The 11,430-nt window shown below is 39.8% G+C and overlaps 5 long non-coding RNA genes across 6 annotated transcripts; 2 read left to right on the forward strand and 3 right to left on the reverse strand.

Moving 5' to 3' along the window:
* Positions 1-653: 653 nt before the first annotated feature.
* LOC144065801 (uncharacterized) lies at positions 654-1,571 on the reverse strand. Of its 2 annotated transcripts, XR_013297296.1 has the most exons (4): positions 1,361-1,571; positions 1,054-1,159; positions 772-853; positions 654-696 (listed from the first exon to the last, which is right to left on the reverse strand). It is a non-coding gene; the product is annotated as an uncharacterized LOC144065801 (long non-coding RNA). The 2 variants fall into 2 exon arrangements; XR_013297297.1 differs by lacking the exon at positions 1,361-1,571 and having other exon boundaries at positions 1,044-1,344.
* LOC144065802 (uncharacterized) lies at positions 697-1,571 on the forward strand. Its single transcript, XR_013297298.1, has 3 exons — positions 697-877; positions 1,060-1,321; positions 1,407-1,571. It is a non-coding gene; the product is annotated as an uncharacterized LOC144065802 (long non-coding RNA).
* A 2,994-nt stretch (positions 1,572-4,565) lies between these two features.
* On the forward strand, positions 4,566-5,071 carry LOC144065330 (uncharacterized). The gene is made up of 5 exons (XR_013297152.1): positions 4,566-4,612; positions 4,678-4,770; positions 4,855-4,882; positions 4,952-4,980; positions 5,042-5,071. It is a non-coding gene; the product is annotated as an uncharacterized LOC144065330 (long non-coding RNA).
* A 185-nt stretch (positions 5,072-5,256) lies between these two features.
* LOC144065321 (uncharacterized) lies at positions 5,257-7,362 on the reverse strand. Its single transcript, XR_013297139.1, has 4 exons — positions 7,312-7,362; positions 6,580-6,667; positions 5,625-5,730; positions 5,257-5,395 (listed from the first exon to the last, which is right to left on the reverse strand). It is a non-coding gene; the product is annotated as an uncharacterized LOC144065321 (long non-coding RNA).
* A 2,371-nt stretch (positions 7,363-9,733) lies between these two features.
* LOC144065847 (uncharacterized) lies at positions 9,734-10,778 on the reverse strand. Its single transcript, XR_013297342.1, has 5 exons — positions 10,749-10,778; positions 10,661-10,688; positions 10,235-10,599; positions 10,100-10,141; positions 9,734-9,988 (listed from the first exon to the last, which is right to left on the reverse strand). It is a non-coding gene; the product is annotated as an uncharacterized LOC144065847 (long non-coding RNA).
* Between the last annotated feature and the right edge of the window lie 652 nt (positions 10,779-11,430).

Raw genomic sequence — 11,430 nt, forward strand, 5'->3', positions numbered from 1 at the left:
TAGTGTTTTTTGGCATTATAGAGACAGTGTGTTTTTATGTTTTATTTTGATTTTATTTAATTGAAAATTAACATGTTCGTTTTGTAAATGATTGTGACTTAAAAAATATATAGTTTTATTTTACCTATTGTATTAATATTCACATGCCTGACTGTCCACTGGATTTAACCTAATGTTATTTAAAATATTGTCACAACACTGTCTTTCATTCAACTTTATTTGCATTTCTCAGAAATTAGGTTTATTGAGACGTTATCTCACAAGTGGTTGATTTGGCATGCAGCTGACTCTCTCGACTCCATGATGGCGTTTCTACGGGAAGCAGGTGAGTATTTTTATTATTATTTTATTTTAGTCTCAGAAGGGCGGATACTGACCTTTAAGCTATTTTTCTTCGCAAAGAAGACAAAAAAAAAGTAAGTTAAAAGTGCATTCAAATAAGTGTGCAAACGGTGATAAGACATACTTTAGCATGATGTGATGTGTCACTTGTTGAATTGAGCAGGAGGGCATCATTTGGACTGCACCTGTGTTAGAATAACATTGCATTATAGACAATTGTCACTATAAGTTCACAAGGAGTCAAAACTAATTGTCATTTTTATTTTATTGCCAGAATTCAACAATGAAGATAATCAGTTCATTGTCTCACAGGTGCAGTAGGGTCTTCAAAATGGCGTTTTCACTGGAATGAGTCTACACACAAGAAAGCAAGTGGGTGAGAGTTTCATTCAGTTGTGTTTACCGTCTTAATGGTGCATATTCACTCACCTTTGCAGTATGTATAATGAAGCCCGAAGAATTCTGCTTCAGTCACCCTGAGCTGCAGCGCCCTCCGGTGGACACGAGGAAACTAGTCAGTAAAAGAAAGTGGAAGGTAAATCATAGCTCGGAAGTATCGCGTAAAAAGACGTTAAAGTTAGACAATGTTCACGTCCGCCATTATTAAGTCATCTTAACTTATCTTTGTTACTCTACTTTTGCTTTCTGGAATAGATTGACAGTTAGATTTGCACGTGGATCAATCATTTGCTCGTTTTTACCTGTACTCACCTGCAGGGTCGGACATCTTGGAAGTGACAAGCCTATGCGATTCACCCAGCGGTCGTGAGGTGGATTGGGGCTCCTCCTGATGCACCTCGATTTTGAACCGGGACGTCTGGAACGGGAATGATTTCAACAGTGCAAAGATCTGGGCATCATTGTCGATTCCACTTTCAAACCAACTGCCCAATGCATCCAATCAGCCAACAAAGCTCGCAGAGTGCTGTTCCTGATGTTCCGGTAGGGGACCTGATACTGGCCTACAACATCCTCGACGGTAACTACAACATGTCCCGCGATCTCTTCACGCCCGCACCTGATCGAGGTCCGAGGGGTCATCCATGGAAGGTGTATCCTCGCAGGTTCCGGTTAGTCGGCGGAAGGCTGCTTTTTCGGTGCGCATCGCCGGACCTTGGAACCGGCTTCCGCAGAGTGTGGTCGAGAAGCCGACGGTCGCTCAGTTCAAGAAAGCTCTGAATGACGTGTTGGCCGTGAACCAGTGACAACACCGTGTTTTTTTACACACTTATCTTCTTTACATGGACCTTAGCCTTTGTGCTTTCCTTTCGTCATTGAATTGGCCTGCAAAGGAAAAGGAGAAGGAGTCAAAAAGTATGGTTAACAGCCATTTTTGGTGCCAAGTGGATCATCTGGCAGAATACTTACCGATTGCAGCCTGTGGGAAGAAAGTAAACCATTAAGTATTTTCGAGGTTGATTTGGAGTATTTAAAGTACTTACTTATTTTTCCACGTGTGAGCTGTTAAAACAACGGAAATGTAAATTAGTCTCAAATAAAAAGTGAACAGACTTGGGAATACTTACTTTGGCTTTCCAGCGTGGAGCGACGCAAAGCTTCCATTCAATGAAAGAGGAACACAGCGCAATTACTTCCTCTTTAAATAGTTTTTCGGAAGTGACGTAATTGCGCACAAAAAATAAGTTTAAAAAATAATTTAGACGCGCCCTTCAAACAGAAAAGTGACCGGCCAGGGATCGCACCCGGACCTCCCACTCCGTAATCACTTACTCTATTCATTAGACCAATGAGCTGATGTCAATGATCAATCTTACAATGTATATCTCCAATTTTCAGTCACTCACATTCGGTAGACTGTCAAAAAACAGGTTAAATATGGCCTCTAATTTCTTGCTGGCAAAGCGTTTGTGGTCGAATGGTTAAAGACACTGATTGCGGATGCATTCGTCTCGGGTTCGATTCTCGTTCTTGCCAACTCTATACCACTCTGACATTTATGTTCGTAATTTCAGCTGCGAGTGAGAATCGAACCCGGGTCGCCTGCATCGCAGGCAATGTCTTATGCCATTCGCCACCTCAGTTGAATTTCCGCCCAAATTTCACACATGGAAAAGTGATAAATAATAGCGGCCAAGAACTGATTGGAAATGCAAATGAGTAGTGTAGTGCTTAAAACTACCACAAGATGGCAGCAAACCCCCTATGTCTACTCAGGAATACATACTCATATGACAATACGTGAGAGGAGGTATATTGTACTACTAGATAACAGTATACGTACTATATATAGTGCGGAATTGGTTGGAAAAGCCATTGCAAAGTACCATGCAAAAAAAGCCATTGCAAAGTACCAAAACAATAAAATGAGAACGTGTTCGATAAACCGAACAGTTGATGCATTAACAGACTATATGTACCTAAAACTAGGCTAAATAGACGAATTGTTTTGCTCGACTTCTGTTTACCACGACTTCCGCATTCGAGACATCTTCTTCTTTCAATAAAAAGCGCTTTGCAAACAACCGTTGGGCTCACGCTGCCCTCGTGCGGACTGGATGTGTAATGACCGCCCCGTTTCTCATAAACGACCATTGTGTTTTCCTCCAATATAAGAAGGCAATTTTCGTCCATTTATGGCAGTATATTATATTGAAGAAAAAATCACCTTGCTATACATGGTCTTTTAGAAAAGGAAAATACAATAATTTAATGGAGGAAAAAAGGCTTTGCTACGCATGGTCTTTCTTATATTCGATTAAAATAGTTTACTGTGCATGGTTGTTAAATAGAGGAAAATACATTAACTTAATAGACGAAAAAAAAACAAAATTCATGGTCGTTTATGAGAGGAATAAGGCCGTCGTTGCACAATGTGTCCACACGATGGCACTGTAGTCCCAACGGTTGTTTGCAAAGCGCCTTTGATTATAAGAAGAAGAAGAAGATGCGTCGAATGCGGAAGTCGTGGTAAACAGCAGCCGATCAAAACAATTCGCCTCTTTTGCCTAGTTTTAAATACATTTAGTCTATTTTAAGCGAACCAGTTGATCAATAGAAAAAGGAGAAGAACATACAACTGTTAAACCTGTCAAAATCATGGCCAGGTGGACTCATCTGCCTCATATTATCGTCATTGTTTATATATCAACTGTTCCATCTAATGAACAGGTTCTCTTTTCATTGTTTTTATCGATTTATTCGCAGCCCTGTGCAGCTTTAATGCTTAATCCTCTCTTTGTGCACACTGCGCATGTTCCTGCAGGCAGACGGCTGACTTCCACTTGCCATCCTATGACCACCAACATTATTTTGTGTTTATTTCATGACAAAAGCAGACAAGACGCTTATTCGAACTTTATGTTCAATGTGTCACCCTCATGTTCCTCATATGAATTATCTGAAAAATTCATCTTGAGCCTTCTCCAATAAAGTAACAAACCACACTCCCTCTTTCTTAGTTCCTTGTTTTTGTGTTGTGACTGTTGGCGAGTATGAAGACATGCTATTCTATTCTCGACCAGACATGTTACACTTGCTGCCCTCTTGTGGTGGTATTAAGGCATGGCACTTTGCAGTGGCTTTTCCAACCAACTCCGTATAAACGTACTGTTTTCTAGTATACAATATACCTCCTCTCAGATATTGTCCTATGAGTATTCCTGAATAGACATGGGGTGTTTTGCTGCCATCTTGTGGTAGTTTTAAGCACTACACTATGCAATTGCATTTCCAATCAGTTCTTGGCCGCTATCATTTATCACTTTTCTATGTGTGAATTTTCGGCGGAAATCCAGCCAAGGTGGCGAATGGCATAAGACATTGCCTGCGATGCAGGCAACCCGGGTTCGATTCTCACTCGCAGCTGCATTTACGAACATAAATGCCAGAGTGGTAAAGAGTTGGCAAGAGTGAGAATCGAACACGATCCCAATGCATCCGCATTCAGTGTCTTTAACCATTCGACCACCAACGCTTTGCTAGTGAAAAATTAGAAGTCATATTTAACCTATTTTTTAACAGTCTTCCGCATGTGAGTGACTGAAAATCGGAGATATACATTCTGAGATTCATCATTAACAACAGCTCATTAGTCTAATGGATAGAGAAAATGACTACGGTCTGGAAGGGCCGGGTGCGATCCCTGGCCAGTCACTTTTCTGATTGAAGGACGCGTCTAAATTATTTTTTAAACTTATTTTTTGTGCGCAATTACGTCACTTCCGAAAAACTATTTAAAGAGGAAGTAATTGCGCTGTGTTCCTCTTTCATTGAATGGAAGCTTTGCGTCGCTCCACGCTGGAAAGCCAAAGTAAGTATTCCCAAGTCTGTTCACTTTTTATTTGAGACTAATTTACATTTCTGTTGTTTTAACAGCTCACATGTGGAAAAAGAAGTAAGTACTTTAAATACTTCAAATCAACCTCGAAAATACTTAATGGTCTACTTTCTTCCCACAGGCTGCAATCGGTAAGTATTCTGCCAGATGATCTACTTGGCACCAAAAATGGCTGTTAACCATACTTTTTGACTCTTTCTCCTTTTCTTTTGCAGGCCACTTCCAAGATGTCCGACTCTGCAGGTGTGTCCAGGTGAAACGAGCAAGCAATTGATCAATGTGCAAGTCTAACTGTCTAATAATCTATTCCAGAAGTTGAAAGTAGAGTAACAAAGTTTAAGGTAAGGACGCCTGAGATGACTTGCCATGTCCAATTTTGACTCCTGTATTTGTTTCTTGCAGTCGGATTTCATCCACGACGACGTCCACTAGGTTGGTGCACACTGCAACACAAAAATGGCGGACGTGAACATTGTCCAACTTTGACGTCTTTTTACGCGACGCATCTGAACTATGATTTACTTTCCACTTTCTTTTGCTGACTAGTTTCCTCGTGTCCACCGGAGGGCGCTGCAGCTCAAGGTAACTGAAACAGAATTCTTCTGGCTTGATTGCACTGCAAAGGTGAGTGAATGTGCATCATTAAGACAGTAAACACAACTGAATTAAATTCTCACCCACTTTCTTCTGGGCAGACTCATTCCAGTGAAGACGCCATTTTGGAGACCTGCCTTTGACTCGCCCCACCTGCTGCACCTGTGAGACAACGAGTTAATTATCTTCGTTGTTCAACTCTGCAAATAAAATAAAAATGACTATCAGTTTTGTCTCCTTGTGAACTCTTATCTGTGACAATTGTTTTAAATGCAATGTTATTATTCCACAGTTGCAGTCCAAATGATGCCCTCCTGCTCAATTCAACAACAAGTGACACATCGCATCACGCTAAGGTAAGTCTTATTGCTGTTTGCACTGTTAAACTTACTTTTTTTTGTCTTTAGGTCTCCACACTCTGCTCCGGTGCGACTCTTGCTGGTTGGAGAAAGAACTTCAAGACATCTGACTTTAGATTTTGCATCTGGACTCTTGCTCTGAAACAAATAAAAATAAAGTTGAACAAAACAAACTTCTTTGTTCTATAATCTTTTTATTCAATATATTTATATTTTTTATTTTTATACATTTTGTAATGTTTTTATAAATCTTTCTAAGGAAAGGTGGGGCTATGCAAATGAGTAGCCAAGAGCAATTTGATTGGTGGAGAAATGGGTGTAAATTCACTGATTGGTGTAGAATAAGGAAGTGGAAAGTGTATGTTGCAACCTGATTGGTTCTCTTGGAATGGGTGTAAATTCACTGATTGGTGTAGAATAAGGAAGTAGAAGGTGCATGCTGCCACCTGATTGGTTCTCTGGGAGTGGGTGGAACATATCGTTGCTGGGCAGGGCTTTAGTCAAGGGGGCTGGCTTTGGAAAAGAGGGTGGGGTTTAAGTCCCCAAAACGCTGTTTTTTAAGGCCAAAAGGGGCGTGGTCGACAAAATGCTGGGCTGTGATTGGCTGGTGCAGGTGGGCGGGGCCAGGGCGGGGCTAACTCGAAATTTGCATGGAGGGGAGGTGGCTAAGTCCAATTTCTAAGGCCCCTGATTGGATGGCAAAGTCGTGACACGTCTCGTTGCCAAGCAGATTTTCTGCTTTTCTGAGGCCACTTTTCCTGACCGTTCTGAGAGCGCTTTTTGGTGGCCGTTTTATGCCCCAAAAAGACACATTTTGAAGGAAAAAAACTATTTTAAACTTAGTAAGGATGCATTTAGCGAAAAAAGAGAAAGACTGATTAAATTTCAACAATATATTGTTAGCAAAAAATGGCTTTTTTGACATTCTGACAGCATCAGATGCCATTTTCGGTCACTGCAGAAGCTCAAGTGTGAGACGTCACATACCCAGTGAGGACACGCGAGTGTCCCAAAGCGATCGGCTGCAACGCGGGCCCGTCTGGTGGCGCCGTGCACGTCCAAAACGTCCCCCATCCTGTCAAGAAGACGATAACGAGAGCAGTCAGTGATGATTCTAGCATTCATACGACATTAGAGTCACATCATCAGCCTACCGATATTTATAAGTAACCTTACATAAGATGATGGAAGCGCGAAAATAGCATTAGCATCTTGAACTGTAAGACATAGAATTACATTTATACGACATTACAGCTACATAATTAGCCTACTGATAATGAAAAGTAACCTTACATACCATGATGCGTGAAAATAGCATTAGCATCTTGAACTGTAAGAACTAGAATTACATTTAGACGACATTACAGTCACATAATTAGCCTCCCGGTAATTATAAGTAACCTTACATAAGATGATGCGAGCGCAAAAATAACATTAGTATCTTGAACACATAACTAGCTTGCCAATATTTATATATAACTTTACATAAGATGATGCGAGCGCGAAAATAGCATTAGCATCTTGAACTTTAAGACCTACAATTACATTTATATAATAAACATACATTATGATTTTTAGCTCTACAAAAGAAGTTCTTGTTTTACACAGGTGGTCAAATAAATGTGATTCTAATTCAAGCTATGACATTACCAGCATGCTAAATAAATCTTAAAAACATTTTTTTCAATACAAATATACATTTAATGGAGCGTTTCCTACCTTTGTTAGCGCAGGTTGATGGACGTGGAAGCAACTCCATCTTCCGGACATTTTTTTTCAGCACAAATGCAATTTGACTGAAATCGCATGTTTTAAACACAAAACATTTAGAAAAAAAGTCATTTTGTGCCAATGAGACACTTCGGAGGTCCCTAATATTTTGGCCGTTCGCACACTTTCCCTAGAATGGGAGTCTACTGACCAAAAATAGATTATGTGGGGGTCAATGGGGGGATTCTGCTACACAATGACATATTTCTAGCTACCATGAGAGACTATGACTAAATAAACTATAGCTTGAGGGTGTACCTAATATTTTGGACACTTCATTCGATACACTTAGAGGTGGTGGGGGGCCGACTTCAGCTAAATATGAAGTCTGTTATTCTGCTATGATACACTATGACCACAAAAACTGGGTTGAGGGTATATCTAACATTGTGACCAGTTAGGACACTTTATTAGGTACCCTGCTTGGGTTAGGGGTCACCTTCAGGTCACTTGGGGGCTCTACTACCCACTCCTGAAAATCATCTACTGACCACAATAGTGCATAATACACGATTGGTATGATGCATCTAACATTTTGGACACATATCAGGTACTATTGGGGGTGTTGGGGGCCAAGGGTCTAAGGAGGTAACCACTCCACTTAGTCACAATCTATGGAGCGCCTATGAAATCTGTCTACTCAAGCCAACTGACTATGAACACAACACTAAAATCTCACAAAATATTGAAAAAAATTGGAAAAAATATACAAGGGGGTCGATATGGGCAATATGGACACAAATCGATCAACATGGCACATCATTTCACATCCCAATCACTTATTTAAGCTTCAAAGGGCAAGAAAAGAGGAGAATGTTACCCAGTGGGCGGAGCTAAGGAAGGCCATTAGCATATTGTCAGATTAAATTGTCCAATTTTCAGGCTTGGAATGCAAGGCAAGTGACTACCAAGAGTGTTGGGAAGACATTTGGACTCTTATCCGAGCAATTTGGCTTCATTTCATGCACTTTTAAGTTGGCCACGCCCCTTTGGCATGAAATGAGGCAAAACGTCGACTCAAACCCTTGCAATCCCCTTGCCTTCCAAGCCTTCCAAGCCTTGCACCTTCGGCGCTGGAGTCAGTGGGCGGAGTCTGCGCCTGACACGCCCACCGGTCCACCCCGAATGCATTTTTTTCCAAGCTCCGCGCCCAAAAACACTCCCCTTCAAGAGTCAAAACACACCCTCGGCCGCACTGCGCATGCCCAATAGATTTAAATAAACCCCGCCCGCAAAATAATTTTATCGTTAAATAAAACCAGCCTATTTCATCAAATGTCAACATTAACCCATGCATTATTTTCTGTCAAGCTTTTCCTCAGGTGCAATCTTTAAAAACAATGAAAAAGTATTCATTTGGATTCATTTACACATCACAAATATGATTTTAAATACTGTATGGCCATTATTGGGTTATGCCTTTCATGGAAAATTAATATTTGAGCCAATCTGTCATTGTGAAATATTTAAAAATAAACTAGTCTGCATGAGTATCATTTCATATATATCTAGAATGTTTTTTTCATTTTGTGGCAGATAATCAAATAAATTATGAATTGGGGAAATGGTTCATTAAATTGTGGAGATTGGCTAAATGTTTTGATCTGATCTGGGATATGAAGATCAAGATGAACAGAATAAAGTGCACGTTTTACAAGTAGAAATATACATGAAGAGACGTTTGTAGTAGAAAATTGCAGCATTTCTCACCTTATTCGTGACTTTCGTTGCAGTCTTCATCGAGTGCAAAAAATCAGCCGAAAAACCTCCCAAAAACTCCTTTCATGCAGACTTCTGTTCGTGTAATCCATCAAACGTGACTCGGTTGTTTTTACTATAAATTCCCCATTTAGATCGTGCGATAAAACGCCGAAAAACATTAAACAAACAAAAGAAAGCACGACAAACAAATTCGTCTCTGGCTTCTTGTTCCGCTCCGAAGTTCCACTTCCGGGTCGCCGGTGTCAGTGTCAACGAGGGTTTTCCCTCTGACGTCATCGAGGGGAAGCCCATCATAACGCGCCTGCGCAAACGCCATATTACGTACAAACAATGCGCCAAAAGCAGACGTAAACAATTCCTGCTTCTACTTTGTTTTCCCGATTTCGCTTCCAAATAAATCATCGATGAACGGTCCATTGACTTTCTCTATTGCTTCCGAAAATAATCACGCCTTCCTTTTTTGGAAGATTTCTACACTTTAATGATAGTTTTATTGTGTTAAGTGTACATTATAATTATTGGCCGCTTGCTTACACATTTAATTTAATCGATCATCTGCCATCCAATAGTGAAATGATTCTTCCTAGATAGTAGCATTGCCACTTTCCCTTTGGGAAAATAATTTTCAATAAATGTAGAAACATTTGAGACAGGATTAGGTCATTTATTTATTTTTCAGAGCAGTGATAGTGCAAGCAATAGGCAGAAAATGGCAATTTAAAAACAATCTACACCAATGGCGTGTATTTAATGCTAAGATAGCATCAGTTAGCTCGTTTTTGCTAGATTTAGTTGATAAGATTAAGCAAACAAGATTGTTAGAGGCAAATCGACGTTCGTGGGCGGTGACGTACATCGTTGCGTCACGGTTACTTAATTAGGCCCACGCATGACAGGTGTGTTGCTGTAGGAAGAGAACACCGAGCGTTAGTGATATTTTAGTATAATTGAAAATTAAACCTGTTCGTTTTGTAAATGATTGTGATTCAAAAAAAATATAGACGTTTTATTTTACCTGCTTAAATATGCGCATGGATGACTGTCCACTGGATTTAACCTAATGTTATTGAAAATACTATCACAACACTGACATTTCATTCAACTTTATTTGCATTTCTCAGAAATTAGGTTAATTGAGACGTTTTCTCACAAGTGGTTGATTTGGCATGCAGCTGACACTCTCTTGACTTCATGATGGCGTTTCTACGGGAAGCAGGTGAGTATTTTTATTATTAATATTTTATTTTAGTCTCAGAATAGCGGATACCGACCTTTAAGCTATTTTTCTTCGCAACAGATGACGTGGTAGTTGCCCCTCCGTCAGTTGTGTGGCACTGCCACCTGCTGGATAGGAGCACGTATAGTCATTAATAATGGTAACGTTAATTTAGGAAACCTGTGGAAGAAAAATAGGCGTCAAAAACAATTGTTTTAAATGTTCACGTCCGCCATTTTATTTTGCAGTGTGCTCAAACCCGGTGGACGACGTAGTGGATGAAATTCAACATTTGGCGACTACAACAAAAGAAAAAGATGTCATAATTTGGACATTGCAGGTCATTTCAGTCATCCTTACCTTGGACATAGTCAATTCTTTATACGTGCTGAAACAAATTTAAAAAAGACAAATTAGATTTGCACGTGAAGCAATTGTTTGGACTCACCTGATGGGTCGGCCATGTTGATAGAGGTCTGCAAAAGAAAATGGAAAATGTCAGCAAAATGGTAAGCAGAGTTGAGCCTTATTAAATTAATTTATACAAGATTTGCCATTTAGATTGTGGATTTTTTTAGAATTAATTTGGATACTTACCTTAAGAGTGCCTGTGGATACAAAGAAGAAAATTATTCCACTTTTGTTTGAGTTTGTGAACATTTTTAATAGTTACCTCCTGACAAACGGGTACATTTGTTCTTCTAATTGGTCAGCACGCTAAAAAAAAACAAGAGTGAATTAGTTTTAAACAGAATAAAAGTTAATTCGATTGCAATCAGGAGTGTTTAAAGAATTGTACATATTAACCTGGTCCTTAAAATGTGGTGGGCGGCAGTCAGGCGATGCTGTCGAACAGGTTAAAATAATGAGCGAATTGCCTCGCGTTTAAATAGGGTTTGGGCGTCTACGTCATCACTTTTTTCTTTTGTAAATCTTTATTTAAAAAAAGTACGAAAGTGATAGAAAACGAAGCGTTCTATACTCCTCAAAGAAAAAGAAAAAAAATATCAAGCGTTTAAATGATAGTTTATAAAGGAATCGTACCCAGATCTTCTGTATCCAAGTCTCATATCTTATAATGGTGACTATTGTTCAGATGTGAAATGTTCTCTCTCTTGGCATACTTGTTC

The sequence above is a fragment of the Stigmatopora argus genome, chromosome 20 (assembly GCF_051989625.1).
Source record: "Stigmatopora argus isolate UIUO_Sarg chromosome 20, RoL_Sarg_1.0, whole genome shotgun sequence".
NCBI classification, from domain to species: Eukaryota; Metazoa; Chordata; class Actinopteri; order Syngnathiformes; family Syngnathidae; genus Stigmatopora; species Stigmatopora argus.